At 40.7% G+C, this 14660-nt stretch overlaps 1 long non-coding RNA gene across 1 annotated transcript; it reads left to right on the top strand.

Moving 5' to 3' along the window:
• The first annotated feature begins 9951 nt into the window (after positions 1 to 9951).
• On the top strand, positions 9952 to 14450 carry LOC122135056. Its single transcript, XR_006153289.1, has 2 exons — positions 9952 to 10742; positions 14217 to 14450. It is a non-coding gene; the product is annotated as an uncharacterized LOC122135056 (long non-coding RNA).
• Positions 14451 to 14660: the final 210 nt, after the last annotated feature.

The raw sequence follows: 14660 nt of genomic DNA, 5'->3' as shown, positions 1-14660 counted from the left end.
TTTAGCTGTGCAGAAATCAGATTTCAGTGAGTTACTAGTTTTATGATCATGAACATATGTTTGAGCTTCTATGCATAGAACTCTCATTTTAGTGCAACTAAGCAAATGAACAGAAAGAAAGCCCAAAAGTGCAGAAATCAGATTTCAGTGAGTTACTAGTTTTATGATCATGAACATATGTTTGAGCTTCTAAGCATAGAACTCTCTGTCTTCTAAGCTAGAACTCTCAGTTTAGCGCTTCTGTGAACAAAAACACTCTGTTAGTGATAGCAATGAACAGAAAGAAGCCCAAAAGTGTGAAAAACTTCTTTCTCTGTTAGAGAATGATAGATTGTACAAAGTGAAGACTAAAGCTTGCCCACATGAAAGATGTTTCTAACATCTTAAATGAAATGTTTTAGCAGTGCAGAAATCAGATTTCAGTGAGTTACTAGTTTTATGATCATGAACATATGTTTGAGCTCCTTTGCATAAAATGCTCAGTTTAGCGCTTCTGTGAACAGAAAAACTCTGTTAGTGCAAGTAAGCAAATGAACAGAAAGAAAGCCCAAAAGTGCTGAAAACCTCCTTTCTCTGTTAGAGAATGATAGTTTGTACAAAGTGAAGACTAAAGCTTGCCCACATGAAAGATGTTTCTAACATCTTAAATGAAATGTTTTAGCAGCGCAAAAAACAGACTTCAGTGAGTTACTAGTTCTATGATCATGAACATATGTTTGAGCTTCTATGCATAGAACTCTCAGTTTAGCGCTTCTGTGAACAGAAACACTCTGTTAGTGCAACTAAGCAAATGAACAGAACGAAAGCCCACAAGTTCTGAAAAACTTCTTTCTCTGATAGCGAATGATAGTGTGTACAATGTAAAGATTAAAGCTTGCCCAACATGAAAGATGTTTCTAACATCTTAAATGAAATGTTTTAGCACTGCAGAAATCAGATTTCAGTGAGTTACTAGTTTTATGATCATGAACATATGTTTGAGCTTCTAAGCATAGAACTCTCAGTTTAGCGCTTCTGTGAACAGAAACACTCTTTTAGTGCAACTAAGCAATTGAACAGAAAAAAAGCCCAAAAGTGCTGAAAACCTTCTTTCTCTGTTAGAGAATGATAGTTTGTACAAAGTGAAGACTAAAGCTTGCCCACATGAAAGATGTTTCTAACATCTTAAATGAAATGTTTTAGCAGTGCAGAAATCAGATTTCAGTGAGTTACTAGTTTTATGATCATGAACATATGTTTGAGCTTCTATGCATAGAACTCTCAGTTTAGCGCTTCTGTGAACAGAAACACTCTGTTAGTGCAACTAAGCAAATGAACAGAAAAAAAGCCCAAAAGTGCTGAAAACCTTCTTTCTCTGTTAGAGAATGATAGTTTGTACGAAGTGAAGTATAAAGCTTGCCCACATGAAATATGTTTCTAACATCTTAAATGGCCCACAAATGTTTTAGCACTGCAGAAATCAGGAATCAAATTTCAGTGAGTTACTAGTTTTATGATCATGAACATATATTTGAGCTTCTATGCATAGAACTCTCAGTTTAGCGCTTCTGTGAACAGAAACACCCTGTTAGTGCAACTAAGCAAATGAACAGAAAGAAAGCCCACAAGTGCTGAAAACCTTCTTTCTCTGTTAGAATATGATAGTTTTTACAAAGTGAAGACTAAAGCTTGCCCACATGAAAGATGTTTCTAACATCTTCAATGAAATGTTTTAGCATTGCAGAAAACAGATATCAGTGAGTTACTAGTTTTATGATCATGAACATATGTTTGAGCTTCTATGCACAGAACTCTCAGTTTAGCGCTTCTGTGAACAGTAACACTCTGTTAGTGCAACTAAGCAAATGAACAGAACTAAAGCCCACAAGTGCTGAAAAACTTCTTTCTCTGATAGCGAATGATAGTGTGTACCAATGTAACATGAAAAATGTTCCTAACATCTTAAAGCTTGCCCACATGAAATATGTTTCTAACATCTTAAATGAAAATGTTTTAGCAGCGCAGAAAACAGATTTCAGTGAGTTACTAGTTTTATGATCATGAACATATGTTTGAGCTTCTAAGCATAGAACTCTCAGTTTAGCGCTTCTGTGAACAGAAACACTCTGTTAGTGCAACTAAGCAAATGAACAGAAACAAAGCCCACAAGTGCTGAAAACCTTCTTTCTCTGTTAGATTATGATAGTTTGTGCAAAGTTAAGACTAAAGCTTGCCAACATGAAAGATGTTTCTAACATCTTCAATGAAATATTTTAGCAGTGCAGAAATCAGATTTCAGTGAGTTACTAGTTTTATGATCATGAACATATGTTTGAGCTTCTAAGCATAGAACTCTCAGTTTAGCGCTTCTGTGAACAGAAACACTCTGTAAGTGCAACTAAGCAAATGAACAGAAAGAAAGCACACAAGTTCAGAAAACCTCCTTTCTCTGATATTAAATGTTAGTTTGTACAAAGTGAAGACTAAAGCTTGCCCACATGAAAGATGTTTCTAACATCTTAAATGAAATGTTTTAGCAGTGCAGGAATCAAATTTCAGTGAGTTACTAGTTCTATGATCATGAACATATGTTTGAGCTTCTATGCATAGAACTCTCAGTTTAGCGCTTCTGTGAACAGAAACACTCTGTTAGTGCAACTAAGCAAATGAACAGAAAGAAAGCACACAAGTGCTGAAAAACGTCTTTCTCTGTTAGAGAATGATAGTTTGTACAAAGTGAAGACTAAAGGTTCTTAAAGCTGGCCCACATGAAAGATGTTTCTATCATCTTAAATGAAATGTTTTAGCAGTGCAGAAATCATATTTCAGTGAGTTACTAGTTTTATGATCATGAACATATGTTTGAGCTTCTAAGCATAAAACTCTCAGTTTAGCGCTTCTGTGAACAGAAACACTCTGGTAGTGCAACTAAGCAAATGAACAGAAAGAAAGGCCACAAGTGCTGAAAATCTTCTTTCTCTGATATTAAATGATAGTTTGTACAAAGTGAAGACTAAAGCTTGCCCACATGAAAGATGTTTCTAACATCTTAAATGAAATGTTTTAGCAGTGCAGATATCAGATTTCAGTGAGTTACTAGTTTTATGATCATGAAATTATGTTTGAACTTCTAGGCATAAAACTCTCAGTTTAGCGCTTCTGTGAACAGAAACACTCTGTTAGAGCAACTAAGCAAATGAACAGAAAGAAAGCACAAAAAGTGCTGAAAAACTTCTTTCTCTGTTAGAGAATGATGTAAAGATTAAAGCTTGTACAAAGTGAAGACTAAAGCTTGCACACAAAAAAATATGTTTCTAACATCTTAAATGAAATGTTTTAGCAGTGCAGGAATCAAATTTCAGTGAGTTACTAGTTTTATGATCATGAACTATGTTTGAGCACTAAGAAAACTCTCAGTTTAGCGTTTCTGAGAACAGAAACACTCTGTTAGTGCAACTAAGCAATGAACAGAAAGAAAGCCCAAAAGTGCTGAAAAAGTCTCTGTTAGAAACTAACAAAGTGAAGACTGAATCTTGCCAACATGAAAGATGTTTCTAACATCTTAAATGAAATGTTTTAAGCAATGCAGAATATCATTTCAGTGAGTTACTAGTTTTATGATCATGAACATATGTTTGAGCTTCCTAAGCATAAAACTCTCAGTTTAGCGCTTCTGTGAACAGAAACACTCTGTTAGTGCAACTAAGCAAATGAACAGAAAGAAAGCACCACAAGTGCTGAAAACCTTCTTTCTCTGTTAGAGAATGATAGTTTGTACAAAGTGAAGACTAAAGCTTGCCCACATGAAAGATGTTTCTAAACATCTTAAATGAAATGTTTTAGCAGTGCAGAAAACAGATTTCAGTGAGTTACTAGTTTTATGATCATGAACATATGTTTGATCTTCTATGTTTTAACATGCATAGAACTCTCAGTTTTTAGCGCTTCTGTGCATAAAACGCAGAAACACACTCTGTTAGTGCAACTAAGCAAATGAACAGAACGAAAGCCCACAAGTGCTGAAAACATTCTTTCTCTGTTAGAGAATGATAGTTTGTACAATGTAAAGATTAAAGCTTGCCCACATGAAAGATGTGTCTTACATTTTAAATTAAATGTTTTAGCAGTGCAGAAATCATATTTCAGTGAGTTATTAGTTTTATGATCATGAACATATGGTGTTGAGCTTCAAAGAAAAGAACTCTCAGTTTAGCGCTTCTGTGAACAGAAACACTCTGTTAGTGCAACTAAGCAAATGAACAGAATGAAAGCCAACAATTGCTGAAAACATTCTTTCTCTGTTAGAGAATGACAGTTTGTACAAAGTGAAGACTAAAGCTTGCCCACATGAAAGATGTTTCTAACATCTTAAATGAAATGTTTTAGCAGTGCAGAAATCAGATTTCAGTGAGTTACTAGTTTTATGATCATGAACATATGTTTGAGCTTCTAAGCATAAAACTCTCAGTTTAGCGCTTCTGTGAACAGTAACACTCTGTTAGAGCAACTAAGCAAATGTACAGAAAGAAAGCCCAAAAGTGCTGAAAACCTTCTTTCTCTGTTATAGAATGATAGATTGCACAAAGTGAAGACTAAAGCTTGCCCACATGAAAGATGTTTCTAACATCTTAAATGAATTGTCTTAGCAGTGCAGAAAACAGATTTCAGTGAGTTACTAGTTTTATGATCATGAACATATGTTTGAGCTTCTATGCATAGAACTCTCAGTTTAGCGCTTCTGTGAACAGAAACACTCTGTTAGTGCAACTAAGAAATTGAACAGAAAGAAAGCCCACAAGTGCTGAAAACCTTCTTTCTCTGTTAGAAAATGATAGTTTTTACAAAGTGAAGACTACAGCTTGCCCACATGAAAGATGTTTCTAACATCTTCAATGTAATGTTTTAGCAGTGCAGAAATCATATTTTAGTGAGTTACTAGTTTTATGATCATGAACATATGTTTGAGCTTCTAAGCATAGAACTCTCAGTTTAGCGCTTCTGTGAACAGAAACACTCTGTTAGTGCAACTAAGCAAATGAACAGAAAGAAAGCCCACAAGTTCAGAAAACTTTCTTTCTCTGATATTAAATGATAGTTTGTTTACATGACAGTTTGTACAAAGTGAAGACTAAAGCTTGCCCACATGAAAGATGTTTTTGATCTAACATCTTAAATGAATGTGTTTTAGCATTGCAGAAAACAGATTTCAGTGAGTTACTAGTTCCATGATCATGTACATTTATTTAAGCTTCTATGCATAGAACTCTCAGTTTAGCGCTTCTGTGAACAGAAACACTCTGTTAGTGCAACTAAGCAAATGAACAGAACGAAAGCCCACAAGTGCTGAAAAACTTCTTTCTCTGATAGCGAATGATAGTGTGTACAATGTAAAGATTAAAGCTTGCCAACATGAAAGATGTTTCTAACATCTTAAAGCTTGCCCACATAAAATATGTTTCTAACATCTTAAATGAAATGTTTCAGCAGTGCAGGAATCAAATTTCAGTGAGTTACTAGTTTTATGATCATGAACATATGTTTGAGCTTCTATGCATAAAACGCTCAGTTTAGCGTTTCTGTGAACAGAAACACTCTGTTAGTGCAACTAAGCAAATGAACAGAAAGAAAGCCCAAAAGTGCTGAAAACCTTCTTTCTCTGTTAGATTATGATAGATTGTACAAAGTGAAGACTGAAGCTTGCCAACATGAAAGATGTTTCTAACATCTTCAATGAAATGTTTTAGCAGTGCAGAAATCAGATTTCAGTGAGTTACTACTTTTATGATCATGAACATATGTTTGAGCTTCTAACCATAAAATGCTCAGTTTAGCGCTTCTGTGAACAGTAACACTCTGTTAGTGCAACTAAGCAAATGAACAGAAAGAAAGCCCACAAGTGCTGAAAAACTTCTTTCTCAGTTAGAGAATGATAGTTTATACAAAGTGAAGACTAAAGCTTGCCCACATGAAAGATGTTTTTCTAACATCTTAAATGAAATGTTTTAGCAGTGCAGAAATCAGATTTCAGTGTGTTACTAGTTTTATGATCATTAACATATGTTTGAGCTTCTAAGCATAAAACGCTCAGTTTGGCACTTCTGTGAACAGTAACACTCTGTCAGTGCAACTAAGCAAAGGAACAGAAAGTCTTAGTCTTAACTTTGCATAAACCAAATTTTTCTTACAGAGAAAGAAGGTTTTTAGCATACCTGGTCTTGCATTCTCTTCATTTGTTTAGTTGCGCTAACATAGTGTTACTGTTCTAAGATGCACTAAACTAAGCCTCCTGTGCTAAGAAGCTCTAACATTACTTCATGAGCATAAAACTCACAAAATATTACAACCTGTCTTATTGCATTGCAAATAACATTTTATTTCATGTTTTAGAAACATCTTTGATTTGGGCCAGATTTAGTCTTGACATTGCATAATCCAACTTTCGCCTACAGAGAAAGAAGGTTTTCAGCATATGTGGGCTTGCATTCTGTTCATTTGTTTAGTTCCGCTAACATAGTGTTACTGTTCTAAGATGCACTAAACTAAGCCTCCTGTGCTTAAAAGCTTTAAGATAACTTCATATGAATCTCCTAAAACATTAAAATCTGTCTCTTAGCATTGCAAATAACATTTCATTTAATGTTTTAGAAACATCTTTTTTGTGGGCAAGCTTTAGTCTTAAGATTGCATAAACCAACTTTCTCTTTCAGAGAAAGAAGGTTTTCAGCATACCTGGGCATGCATTCTCTTAATTTGCTTAGTTCCGCTAACATAGTGTTACTGTTCACAGAAGCACTAAACTAAGCCTCCTGTGCTTAGAAGCTCTAACTTTACTTCACGAGCATAAAACTTCAAACACATTCAAATCTGTCTTTCTGAATTGCAAATAACATTTCATTTCATGTTTTAGATAAGTCTTTGATGTGGGCCAGCTTTAGTCTTAACATTGCATAAACCAACTTTCTCTTACTGAGACATTTTTTAAGCATATGTGGGCTTGCATTCTCTTCATTTGCTTAGTTGCACTAACATAGTGTTACTGTTCACAGAAGCACGAAACTAAGCATCCTGTGCTTAAAAGCATTAACATAACTTCATAAGAATAAAACTCCTAACACATTAAAATCTGTCTTTCTGCATTGCAAATAACATTTCATTTCATGTTTAAGAAACATCTTTGTTGTGGGCAAGCTTTAGTCTTAACTTTGCATGAACTTACTTACTCTTACAGAGAAAGAAGGTTTTCAGTGTATTTGGGCTTCCATTCTCTTCATTTGCTTAGTTGCACTAACATAGTGGTACTGTTCACAGAAGCACTAAACTAAGCCTCCTGTGCTTAGAAGCGCTAACATTACTTCACGAGCATAAAACTCCAAACACATTAAAATCTGTCTTTCTGAATTGCAAATAACATTTCATTTCATGTTTTAGATAAGTCTTTGATGTGGGCCAGCTTTACTCTTAACATTGCATAATCCAACTTTCGTTTACAGAGAAAGACGGTTTTCAACATATGTGAGCTTGCATTCTGTTCATTTGTTTAGTTCCGCTAACATAGTGTTACTGTTCTTAGATGCACTAAACTAAGCCTCCTGTGCTTAAAAGCTTTTACATAACTTCATATGAAAAAAACTCCTAACATATTAAAATCTGTCTCTTAGCATTGCAAATAACATTTCATTTCATGTTTTAGAAATATCTTTGATGTGGGTAAGCTTTAGTCTTAACAGTGTACAAACCAACTGTCTCTTACAGAGAAAGGTTTTCAGTATAAGTGGGCTTGCATTCTCTTCATTTGCTTTGGTGCACAAACATAGTGCTACTGTTCACTGATGCTCTAAACTAAGCCTCCTGTGCTTAAAAGCTTTAACATACTGTAACTTCATAAGAATAAAATTCCTAACACATTAATATCTGTCTCTTAGCATTGCAAATAACACTTAATTTCATGTTTTAGAAACATCTTTGATGTGAGCAAGCTTTAGTCTTACCATAGCATAAACCAACTTTCTCTTCCAGAGAAAGAAGGTTTTCTGCATAAGTGGCCTTGCATTCTTTTCATTTGCTTAGTTGCACAAACATTGGGCTACTGTTCACAGATGCTCTAAATTAAGCCTCCTGTGCTTAGAAGCTCTAACATAACTTCATAAGCATAAGACTCCTAACACATTAACATCTGTCTTTCTGCACTGCAAATAACATTTCATTTTTCATGTTTTATGAACATCTTTGATGTGGGTAAGCTTTAGTCTTAATTTTGCATAAACCAAATTTTTCTTACAGAGAAAGAAGGTTTTCAGCATACGTGGCCTTGCATTCTATTAATTTGCCTAGTTCCGCTAACATAGTATCACTGTTCATAGAAGCACTAAACTAAGCCTCATGTGCTTAGAAGCTCTAATATCACTTGATGAGCATAAAACTCCCCAAACATTACAATCTGTCTTATTGCATTGCAAATAACATTTTCTTTCATGTTTTAGAAACATCTTTGATGTGCGCAAGCTTTAGTCTTACCATAGCATAAACCAACTTTCTCTTCCAGAGAAAGAAGGTTTTCTGCATAAGTGGCCTTGCATTCTCTCCATTTGCTTAGTTGCACAAACATAGTGCTACTGTTCTCAGATGCACTAAACTAAGCCTCCTGTGCTTAAAAGCTTTAACCTACTGTAACTTCATAAGAATAAAACTCCTAACACATTAATATCTCTCTCTTAGCATTGCAAATAACATTTCATTTTTCATGTTTTATGAACATCTTTGATGTCTGCAAGCTTTAGTCTTAATTTTGCATAAACCAAATTTTTCTTACAGAGAAAGAAGGTTTTCAGCATACCTGGCCTTGCATTCTCTTCATTTATTTAGTTACGCCAACAGTGTTACTGTTCACAGAAGCACTAAACAAAGCCTCCTGTGCTTAGAAGTTCTAACATAACTTCATAAGCATAAAACTCCTAACACATTAAAATCTGTCTTTCTGCATTGCAAATAACATTTCATTTTATGTTTATGAATATCTTTGATGTGGGCATGCTTTAGTCTTAACTTTGCATAAACCAAATTTTTCTTACAGAGAAAGAAGGTTTTCAGCATACCTGGCCTTGCATTCTCTTCATTTGTTTAGTACCACTAACATAGTATTACTGTTCTTAGATGCACTAAACTAAGCCTGGAGGCGCTCGTTGAGAGGGGGGTACTGTCATGATCCTGGCTCTTCTCCTCTTTCTCTGTCTCCCTCTTGTGGTCACACTATCACGCACACACATCCACTCCTCCGCTCATTATCTCTTTCAGCTGGTTCCCCTTTCGTTCCCTTCTCCTCACCTGTCCCCTTTTTTCCTCTTGATTGTCTCTGCTTCTTATTCCCTCTTCCTAGCCCTGTCTTGTTGTAGGAATTATTCAATGACCTCTCGTGAGAAACGTCTGCTCTCTCGTCCTGTCCTGTCATATCTGTGGAAAGAGAAATCAATATTTATGCTGTGAGTTATACTGCCATTGGACTGTGTATTATCCAGCTGTGCCTGTTTGCAGAGTACCTGTTCTGGCTCTGATTAATGCCTGTGATTTGTGTTCTAATTACTCAGTGAAGACTATTTACTTTATCCATTAAAGACTGTTAACTGCATCCCGCCCTGGTCTTCCATCGTTCTTACCTAACAGAATAATCCTACCAGAGATGGACCAGGCGAGTGGTAACCCCCTTCACAATGCTGTAGAGCTCCAGGGTGCTCTGCTGGGTAAACATGAGGAGGATTTATCCACCGCGAGACGTGCCGTGGATTCCCTGACCGCCCAACTCTCGGATCTAACCCAGCAGTTCCATCACTACCGTCATGAAACCACCGCTTCAGCTGGACAGCGCTACTCTTCTGAGCCACGTATGAACAACCCGCCGTGCTACTCTGGCGAGCCTTTGCAGTGCCGAGCCTTCCTCACCCAATGCGAGGTTGTTTTTTGTTTTTTCCCTCCAGCCGTTCACCTATGCCAAGGATCGATCTAAGGTGGCTTATGTGATTTCTCTTCTCAATGGACGAGCTCGAGAGTGGGCGGCAGCGAACTGGGAGGCAGAGGTAGACTGCATCCTCAAGTTTTCTCTTTTTAAGGAGGAGATGATCCGAGTCTTTGACCGGTCTGCACACGGTCACGAAGCATCCCGCCTCCTATCCACCTTGCGCCAGGGAAAGAGGTCAGTCACTGATTTTTCAATTGAGTTCCGAACCCTGGCCACAACGAGTGGATGGAACGGTCCGGCCCTCATCGCCCGCTTTCTCGAAGGCCTGAACTCCAAGATTAAGGATGAGGTCTTTGTCCGAGAGGTTCCTGACAGTTTCGATTCCCTTGTCGAGCTGGCTCTCCGCATCGAAAGACGCTTTGACATGCGACGAAGGGCTCGCAGAATGGAGGCTTCGTTACTTCCTGCTTCCACAGCGACCCAGCCACCACTGTCATCTGCTGCTGATCCCGAGCCGATGCAGCTAGGGGGGCTTCATATATCCACACAGGAACGCCAACGCAGGATTATGAATCGCCTTTGCATGTACTGTGCTGCCGCTGATCATTTTGTCTCTAGGTGCCCAGTAAAAGCCAGCGCTCGTCAGTAGGCGGAGGGTTGCTGGCGAGCGCTACATCATGGGTCTCTCCGTCTAAGTCCTGCACGTCCCTTCCCGTACATCTCCGCTGGCCGGGATCGTCAGTTTCCTGCTCTGCATTGCTTGATTCGGGGGCGGAGGGGAACTTCGTTGACGAGACTTGGGCTTTGGAACAAGGTATTCCCCTCTTAAATTTACAAGACTCCACCCCCCTGTTCGCCCTGGATGGCAGTTCCCTTCCCAGGGTACAGAAAAGGACTTCTCCATTGACTCTCACTGTTTCAGGAAATCATAGAGAGACTATTTCTTTTTTTATTTTTCATTCCCCTTTTACTCCAGTGGTTTTAGGCCACCCGTGGTTAGTTCTCCACAACCCCCAGATTAACTGGGCGGAGGGCTCTATTCTATCTTGGAAATTGTCTTGTCATGTTGATTGTCCGTCTTCTGCTGTGTCCCCCTGTCTCGTCCGTAACTGTTTTTCAGGAAGAGCCAGGGGATTTGTCTGGAGTTCCCGGAGGAGTATCACGATTTGCGGGAGGTCTTCAGTCGTTCCCCGGGCCACTTCTCTCCCCCCCATCATCGCCCATATGACTGCAGTATACATCTTCTCCCAGGTACAATGCCCCCCCCGGGGAAGACTATACTCGTTATCCGCTCCCGAACGGGAGGCGCTTGAGAAATACCTTTCTGATTCGCTCAACGCCGGTACCATCGTTCCTTCCTCGTCTCCAGCGGGAGCCGGTTTTTTTCTTTGTTAAAAAAGAAAGACGGCTCCCTGCGTCCCTGCATAGACTATCGGGGTTTAAATGATATCACTGTCAAGAATCGTTATCCATTACCACTGATGGGGATTTGAAGTCTTGCAGGGAGCTAAGATTTTCACAAAGCTCGATTTACGCAACGCCTATCACCTAGTGCGCATAAAGGAGGGGGATGAATGGAAGACCGCGTTTAACACGCCCCTAGGGCACTTTGAATACCGGGTTCTTCCTTTCGGATTGGTAAACGCCCCCGCGGTCTTTCAAGCCCTAGTCAATGACGTCCTACGGGACATGCTCAACGTCTTTGTATTCGTCTACCTCGACGACATTTTGATCTTTTCGCCATCACTCCAGGTGCACATCCAACATGTTCGTCGTGTCCTCCAGCGTCTACTGGAGAATCGGCTTTATGTAAAGGCCAAGAAGTGTTCTTTCCACGCCCCCTCAGTTACGTTTCTAGGTTCAGTCATCTCGGCAGAGGGGATCGGTATGGACCCGGCCAAGGTCCAGGCGGTCACTAATTGGCCCGTGCCCGACTCTCGCCTCGCGCTACAACGTTTTCTCGGGTTTGCTAATTTTTATCGTCGTTTTATACGAAATTTCAGTCAAGTAGCCGCTCCTCTTACGGCTCTGACCTCAGTCAAGTCCCAGTTTAGGTGGTCAGAGATCAGGTCTAAGATCTCTTTTTACTACCGCGCCTATCCTTCTTACTCCTGACTTCACTAAACAATTTATAGTCGAGGTCGATGCCTCTGAAGTGGGGGTCGGGGCTGTGCTTTCCCAGCGGTCCGCCGCTGACGGAAAGATACACCCCTGCGCTTTTTTCTCTCACCGTCTTTCTCCTGCTGAGCGCAATTACGACGTGGGCAACCGCGAACTGCTCGCCATCCGTCTAGCGTTAGGCGAATGGCGACAGTGGCTTGAGGGAGCTCCCGTTCCTTTTATTGTCTGGACAGATCACCGAAACCTAGAATATATCCGCAAGGCCAAGAGACTAAACGCTCGTCGAGCCCGCTGGGCTCTATTCTTTACCCGTTTAGATTTTTCCATCTCGTATCGCCCGGGTACCAAGAACGTCAAGACTGACGCGCTATCTCGTCTTTTTGACTCCTCTTCATCTTCTGAGCCCGAGGAGATTATTCCCCCGGGTCATGTTGTTGGCATGACCGTCTGGGGAATAGAGAAGCTGGTTAAGCGTTCTCTTTCTCGAGTCATAGTCCCGCGCAACTGTCCTAAGGGGCTCCTTTTTGTTCCTGTATCCGCGCGTCGAGCTGTCCTTCAATGGGGACACACCTCTAAATTGACTGCCCATCCCGGCGTCTGGTGCACCCTCGCTTTTATCCGTCAGCGCTTTTGGTGGTCTTCTTTGGAACGAGACGTGCGACGGTTTATTGCCTCCTGCAATACGTGCGCGCAGACTAAGGCTGGCAATTCCCCTCCAGCCGGTCTACTTCGTCCGTTACCGGTTCCTACACGACCGTGGTCTCACTTAGCTCTCGACTTTATCACCGGGACTTCCTCTCTCGGAGGGTAACACCGTTATTCTGACCGTGGTAGATCGTTGTTTCTAAGTCGGCCCCATTTTATTCCACTCGCTAAACTCCCCTCTGCCAAGGAGACCGCCCAGATCATGGTTGATCATGTTTTTAAGCTACATGGTTTACCAACTGATATTGTGTCTGATAGAGGCCCTCAATTTTCTTCTCAATTCTGGAAGGAGTTTTGTCGCCTGATTGGGGCATCCGTTAGCCTTTCGTCCGGGTTTCATCCCCAAACGAACGGTCAAGCGGAACGGACAAATCAGATTGTCGCCCGTATGCTTCGCAGTCTCACCCATCAGAATCCTGCGTCCTGGTCACAGCAACTTTCCTGGGCCGAATACGCCCATAATTCGCTTCCCTCCTCTGCTACCGGTCCATTGCTGTCTCGGCTATCAACATCCGTTATTTGCGTCCCAAGACTCTGAATCTAATGTTCCGTCAGTGCAAGCTTTTATTAGCCGTTGCAAGCGCACCTGGAGGAGAGTGCGATCTGCTCTCTGTCGAGCTAGAAGACGCATGACAGTTACAGCCAATAGGCGCAGAATTAGAAGCCCTCGCTACGTTTGCGGTCAAAAGGTGTGGTTATCCACTTCAAATTTACCGCTCCAGTCCGAATCACGTAAATTGTCTCCCCGCTTTGTTGGACCATTCCGCATTGTAAAGGTCATAAATCCTGTCACAGTAAAGCTTCACCTTCCACCTAATTTACGCCGGGTTCATCCCATGTTTCATGTCTGTTGCATCAAACCAGTCATCCGTCCCCCTTCTCGTCCGGTCCGCGTCCCTAGTCTTGTCGATGATAGCCCTATTTACAGGGTTCGCCGGATTCTCGACATGCGTCGTCGGGGACGTGGCCGTCAGTATCTTGTCGACTGGGAGGGGTATGGTCCTGAGGAGAGAAGCTGGGTGTCCCTCCCGGGATGTCCTGGATCCTTCACTCATCGACGATTTCCTCCGGTCTCCCCAAGTTGGCCTCAGGAGCGCCAGGAGGCGCTCGTTGAGAGGGGGGTACTGTCATGATCCTGGCTCTTCTCCTCTTTCTCTGTCTCCCTCTTGTGGTCACACTATCATGCACACACATCCACTCCTCCGCTCATTATCTCTTTCAGCTGGTTCCCCTTTCGTTCCCTTCTCCTCACCTGTCCCCTTTTTCCTCTTGATTGTCTCTGCTTCTTATTCCCTCTTCCTAGCCCTGTCTTGTTGTAGGATTATTCAATGACCTCTCATGAGAAACGTCTGCTCTCTCGTCCTGTCCTGTCCTGTCTTATCTGTGGAAAGTGAAATCAATATTTATGCTGTGAGTTATACTGCCATTGGACTGTGTATTATCCAGCTGTGCCTGTTTGCAGAGTACCTGTTCAGCGCTCGCCCTTGGCTGTTCACCCTGTCTGCTGTCTTCACTATTTCTGACTGGCTGAATGCATCTCGGGGTCCCTGCCTCTGTCTTCGTGGAAGTTTATGCAGATTTTCTTTGTTCCAGTCATCTGGCAGTTTCTGTTCTGGCTCTGATTAATGCCTGTGATTTGTGTTCTAATTACTCAGTGAAGACTATTTACTTTATCCATTAAAGACTGTTAACTGCATCCCGCCCTGGTCTTCCATCGTTCTTACCTAACAATTAAACTCCTAACACATTAAAATCTTTCTCTTAGCATTACAAATAACATTTCATTTCGTGTTTTAAAGACATCTTTGTTGTGGGCAAGCTTTAGTTTTAACATAGCATAAACCAACTTTCTCTTATAGAGAAATAAGTTTTTCCGCATACGTGGGCTTGCATTCTCTTCATTTGC

This window comes from Cyprinus carpio, chromosome A23, assembly GCF_018340385.1.
Source record: "Cyprinus carpio isolate SPL01 chromosome A23, ASM1834038v1, whole genome shotgun sequence".
NCBI classification, from domain to species: Eukaryota; Metazoa; Chordata; class Actinopteri; order Cypriniformes; family Cyprinidae; genus Cyprinus; species Cyprinus carpio.
Note: the sequence above shows the minus strand (reverse complement) of the source record. Positions and strands in the feature narration are given on the sequence as shown.